This window comes from Heterodontus francisci, chromosome 12 (genome assembly GCF_036365525.1).
Source record: "Heterodontus francisci isolate sHetFra1 chromosome 12, sHetFra1.hap1, whole genome shotgun sequence".
Classification (NCBI taxonomy): Eukaryota; Metazoa; Chordata; class Chondrichthyes; order Heterodontiformes; family Heterodontidae; genus Heterodontus; species Heterodontus francisci.
In genome coordinates, this window is record NC_090382.1 from 29,069,063 (window position 1) to 29,075,062 (window position 6,000).

Consider the following 6,000-nt stretch of genomic DNA (forward strand, 5'->3'; position numbering starts at 1 on the left):
CAATATTAGGGAAGTTAAAATCACCTACTATTACAACCCTATAATTTCTACACCTATCTGTGATTTCCCTACATATATGCTCCTCCAATTCTCTCTGACTATTGGGGGGCTTGTAGTATAATCCCATCAAAGTGATCACCCCTTTCTTATTTCACTGTTGTACCCATTTGGCCTCGCTGGACGTTAGACCCGAGATATCCTCTCTAAGTACTGCCGTGATGTTCTCCCTAATCAATAGTGTAACTGCCCCTCCTCTCTTACCTCCACCTCTGGCACGCTGGAAGCATCGGCATCCCAGAACATTGAGCTGCCAGTCCTGCCCATCCCTCAACCACGTTTCCGTAATAGCTATAATATCACAATCCTAGGTACTGATCCATGCTCTGAGTTCATCTGCTTTACCTATAAGGCTTCTTGCATTAAAGTAAATGCAGTTTAGCCTACCAGACCTTCCACACTCCCTGTCCTGCCCCTGCCCGGCCTGTCTACTGGACTTGCTTGCTTTAACCCTACTGGACTTGCTTGCTTTAACAGGCCTTTCAGGTGAAAGGCAATGAGTGAGTGGGAATAATTTGCCAGGGCGTACTGACATAATTCAGCCCCCATTTTAAAGTCATACATTCTAGATTTATTTCATTATAAATTCCATATTGATAATGGAAACTGCCGATGTAAACAACCATGTTGTAATTACATCCTTCTGCCAGTGGAGGCGCTGAGTGTGTCCTGATGTTCATTAACCACTCAGTTTTTGTTCTTGGGACTCAAGGCATCAGGGACTGTCTGCTAACTTTCTGAACCACTACCAGGTTGTCGTCACCACCTTCCTAAAGGCATGTGTCACACCCCTTGCTGTGGTTTGTTCTAACACTATCAGACTCCCCTCCAGCCTAATGGTCTTTCTTCATGGGTGAGCTCAACATTAACTGCAGGGGAAACCACAGTTAAATCCAACCCTGTGCTCACCCCAGGAGCTCACACATGCAGACTTGATCAGGTTGTGGGAATCTTGGCTGGTTATCCTATTCAATTGTGGCAACAAGATGAAATATGTAGAGCATAATGGTTATGTTGCTGGATTGATAATCTAGAGACCTGTAGAACCTGAACTCAAATCTCACCATGGGAATTAGTAAATTTGAATTCCGTTTTTTTTAAAATCTGGACATAGAGGAAAGTTGATATCAGAAAAGTTGACCGTGAAGTTGCCAGATTGTCATAAAAACCCAACTGGATCACTAAAGACCTTTAGGAAGTGAAATCTGTCTGGCCTCTGGAGTGGCCAGTTGCATACCAACATAGCTTAGATTTATCTGCCCTCTGATCTGAAGTGATCAAGCAAGTCACCTTCTCAAGGGCAATAAATGGCAGTGATGCCTACATCCCAAGAATAAATTTAAAAAGCTATTGAAAGCAATTATAGTGAACTTTTCAGCACCCTAACTGAGACTAACAACACAACACAGGTGGGGATATAACATGGGTCCTCCCTGTCTGTCTTCCAATTTTATTACTTCTCATTTAACACACATGCATGATCCCCTTGTAATTTAAGTGTAAATTTTATGAAGTTCATAGGATCACAAGATAATCATGGATGAGAAAGACTATTTAGCCTATATTACTATACCCCTCCAAAAGAACCCGACAGTCCCTTCCATTGTAACATCGAGTTGTTTCTTAAATGCCTCTACTGCTCTCCCAGGAAAGTGCACTCCAAGTGTTGACAAGTTCTTTGTGTGAAGAACTTTCTGTTATCAGTCCTAAATTTACCTTTTCGCACTTTAAACCTATGTCTCCCTCATCATATTCCCAAAATTTATTTTAATTTAATGTAATAATCCAGACTTACCCTCTCCATACATCTCTGATAAGATCATCTTGCAGACTAAAAATCCAAAGTCTCTCCAGCCTTTCCTTGTAACTCAGAGACCCAGTCTTGATGACCAGCACTGGACATGATTTGACCAGAGCACTGTACAGTTTTCTCAAGACTTCCTCTGACCTATATTCAGCCATGGTCATGGATGCTTGTAAGTAGATTTTAACCATACAAAATCTCATTTAAAATTAATATGGATATAACGGGAAAGGAACACTACAGCTTAATGAGGCATCATCATTGTATCAGAAATTCCTGCAAACAGGAGCTGTCTTACAGGAAACAAGGAATCATGCAGCACAGAAGGAGGCCATTCAGCCCATTGTACCAATGCCAGCTCTTTGAAAGAGCTTTCTAATTCGTCCAATTCCCTTGCTCCTTTCCTATAACCCTTCATATTTTACCTTTTCAAGTATATGGATCCCAATTTCATTTGAAAATTACTTTAAAACCTGATTCTAACATCATTTCAGACAGTGGATTGCAGATCATAACAACCACAGTTGAAGGGAATTACGTTTATTAACAACTTTACAGCATCAAATATATCGAAAGAACTAATAACATTGAAAGATCTGAAATGAAGATTGTGTCACTCAGTAATAATTCCTGTGCTGAGTTTATTCTAAAAATCAATGCAACTTCACAATGCAGTAAAAATGGGTTGACAAGCACCCATTTTAAGTCCTTGCAAAATCATCTGATAGAAGTAGGCCTCTTAAAGCTGCAATAACCCACATGCAAGGTTTGAATTTACAGCATCAAGCTGTTTACATACAGTGTAGAGATTGTAGAAAGATGTATAATCCACATCTACCAGCCAAGGCAAAAGCAGATGATATATAAATGTAATAATGTGAAAAACAAATTAACAGCATATTTACAACCATGAGACAACCATTACTTTTAAAGTGTGGCCCTGTCCACATAGCTTCCTGGGTAAATACACTGCTGTAATGGTGAGCCAGACAGATGAGGGAGATCCTCTACCCTGCACCAACTAGGCTGGTAGTGGGGTGTTATAATTGGCCTACAAGCTGGGCAATTGGGAAAGAGACACAACCAGGGCACAGGGCTGGATTTTACTAGCCCTCTGGAGACAGGCTGTGATAAAATGCCGCCAAGGTTCCCACCGCATGCCTGTGCAGGCTCAGGTCCCACTTTAGACCCGCTGGCGGGACTACCTACATTTTGGAAAAATTCCAGCCAACGTTTAGGGGTGGCATTATAGTAATGTCACTGGACTAGTCATCCAGATGCCCAGGCTAATGCTCTGGGGACATGGGTTGAAATCCCACCATGGCAGATAGTGAAATTTGAATTCCATTAATAAATCTGGAATTAAAAGCTAGTTTAATTGTGACCACGAAACCACTGTCGATTGTAAAAACCATCAGGTTCACTAAAGCCCCTTAGGGAAGGAAATCTGCCGTCCTTACTTGGTCTGGCCTACATGTGACTCCAGACCCACAGCAAAGTGGTTGATTCTTAAATGCCCTCTGAAATGGCCTAGCAAGCCACTCAGTTGTACCAAACCACTATGCAGTCTAAGAAAAGGCATGACACCGGACAGGCCACTCTGCATCCCAAAAACTGCAGTGGTTCAAGAAGGCAGCTCACCACCACCTTCTCAAGGGTAATTAGGGATGGGCAATAAATGCTGGCCTAGCCAACGATGCCCACATCCCACGAACGAATAGAAAAACGTCTCCAGCTAACAATCTGAGAGCCACTTATCATGGGCATGTCTGAATGCTGGGTGAGGGCAGGGTCAGGCTCAAGTATGACAGCCTCGACAGCTAATTAGGCCATCGATTGATCAATCTTCAATGTTCAGGCTCAAACACAATCGTGTTGCCCATGGAAACATTCCCCACTGTGAGCTACTAATGTCTGAAGAGGAGGAAAATGACAGGGATGGAAAAGTGAAGGAACATGTGCATATATTACCAACATGTTTAAATCAGCTTGCCTTGTACTAAATAAATAGTTGATAAGGTGCCTGATTTTATTTCAGGGAGTCACAAGGGAAGAGAAAGAGATTTTCATCAGAATTACATCACATTGAAGTGGCTTAATGACAATATTCAACTGTTGTGTTGTGTTTAACAAAAAAAAATGACTTGCCAAAGTCTTTCCATGTAAATGATCCCCTTTTAACAGAAATAGCAAGCACATCTAAAATATAACTTTAAACCAGTTAGTTAGCATGCTATCTGAAACATACACACCGTATAAGACCCATACTGATTTGTGCCCTTTCCTGGCCAGTGTATTTATTATCCTTCCTGGTTGCATTTTGTACTGAGTGATTTAATTCTGTGTAATATCTATACTGATCTACTTCAGGCAATATTTTCAGTGGGTCGTGAATCTCTCGAGACCCCCATCCCCAACAATCATGAAATGGTTCTAATTTCCATATCTACAATTATAAACCATCTTCCATGAACCTAGCCCAGATGATATGAACCATAATCTCAGCCTAGAGGTCTATATGAATCATGGTTTAGGAGCAGTGCAATCTGACCTTATCTTAAATGCACCGAAACTGGGCGATGTTAGAGAAACGGAGGCAGTGACTAAAAGTAATTAAACACATTACCACGGTACAATAAAACAGAGTTCAAGGTCACATGACACCCCGAAATATCTAAGCAGAGATCCATTATGGATCCATCATTTAATCTGCTGCCATGCTCGAGTCCACATTTCTCATTCTTAACTTAAAAAATATCTTTCTTACATTCTTATTGGGGACAAGTTAACAGGCAGTTTCATCTTGAGAATACCTGAATAATGAATGACAGCTAATTATGAGTTACTGCAAGACTGAATATTTAATACATTAAAATGTTCATCTACTGACCTGAGTACAAAAGGACTATTTGCTCGGAAACATGACCATTTAAAACTAGGCAGCAATATAAGATGCTAATTCTTTTTTCAAAAACAATAAAGGTTACAGCTTGCATTTGCACATTTATTTTGGAAGCTACAATTAAGTATATTAGAACAGTTCTGTACTTATCAGCATTTTTTGAATCTCACTTTATAATATTCAGCTGCAGGCATTTTATACACTGACATTGCTATAGAGGAATTAGAAAAAAAGCACATTCATTTTTTTATACAAGTGACAAATTACTCAGTGCTCAAAGAGTTACATAGCTGTAAATTAATAATGAACCCCATTTGTGTGATGGGCTACAATTTTTAAATGGGAGTTCAACACAACCCTGCATTAATATCACCATCGACATTTCACTCAAAAGGAAAAAAACAATCCAGGCCCAGTCGCAGTCCTGCATCTCAAACTTAAAAAACAATCACATGGAATCCTCAAAATTACAAATAAAGACAATTCTTAGTGAGACACACCACAAACCCGATGCACTCAGAATTTGTTTCTCTGCCGAGATCTGCATTTCTCACCATTGCTGTTTGCACTATAGGCCCAGCCCCACCATCAGCTGTTTCAGATACAGTACTGTCACAGATATATTGGCATTAGTAGAAAAAAGCAGACAGATTGACATTATTTTCTTGTCTTTACCCTAAAGATGGCTCTACATTTCAATGAAAAAAAGAAAAATTATGACTGCAGCAGGAGTCAAGATAAATTTACAGGGCACTATGCATAATGACTCACTACTAATTCATTGCTCCTACAAGCCCCTACACAGCCACCCAGTTCTCCTTAATTATGTTTATGGGAGAAAAAATATCCAGCAGTTAAAATCTTGTTCTCTGAGAATATAGGAAATGAAAAAAAAACTCACCATGTGTATGTCCACTGAAGATAAAGGCCTGGAAAGCTTAGATCTAAACACATTGCCTTCTCAGATCAGCAGCAGCTGGGCTTTCTGGTGATGCTAATGAACCCACCCTCTCCGGAGAGAATGAGCTCATTGATAGCCTCGGATACAGCTAGGTTCTCCCTCCTCTCATTGCAGGAGTGTTATCATCACAGCAAAGACAAAGGAAGGCTGCAGAGGCTACCATCATCGGACCTGAAAGCAGATAGTACCAGTAAAGAGAGACTAAAGACCTACAAGAGATTCAAGCATCCGTGTTCTTAAAGTGACAGTTTTTCTTTGTGGATGTGAATTAAACAA

At 40.4% G+C, this 6,000-nt stretch overlaps 1 protein-coding gene across 1 annotated transcript in view; it reads right to left on the reverse strand.

The window, feature by feature from the left end:
* Window positions 1-5,738, reverse strand: part of jakmip2 (janus kinase and microtubule interacting protein 2) — a 310,932-nt gene extending 305,194 nt beyond the window's left edge. The window contains exon 1 of the mRNA XM_068042905.1: window positions 5,665-5,738. The gene's annotated coding sequence lies outside the window, so the exon portion shown is untranslated. The remainder of the gene's footprint in view (window positions 1-5,664) is intronic.
* Window positions 5,739-6,000: the final 262 nt, after the last annotated feature.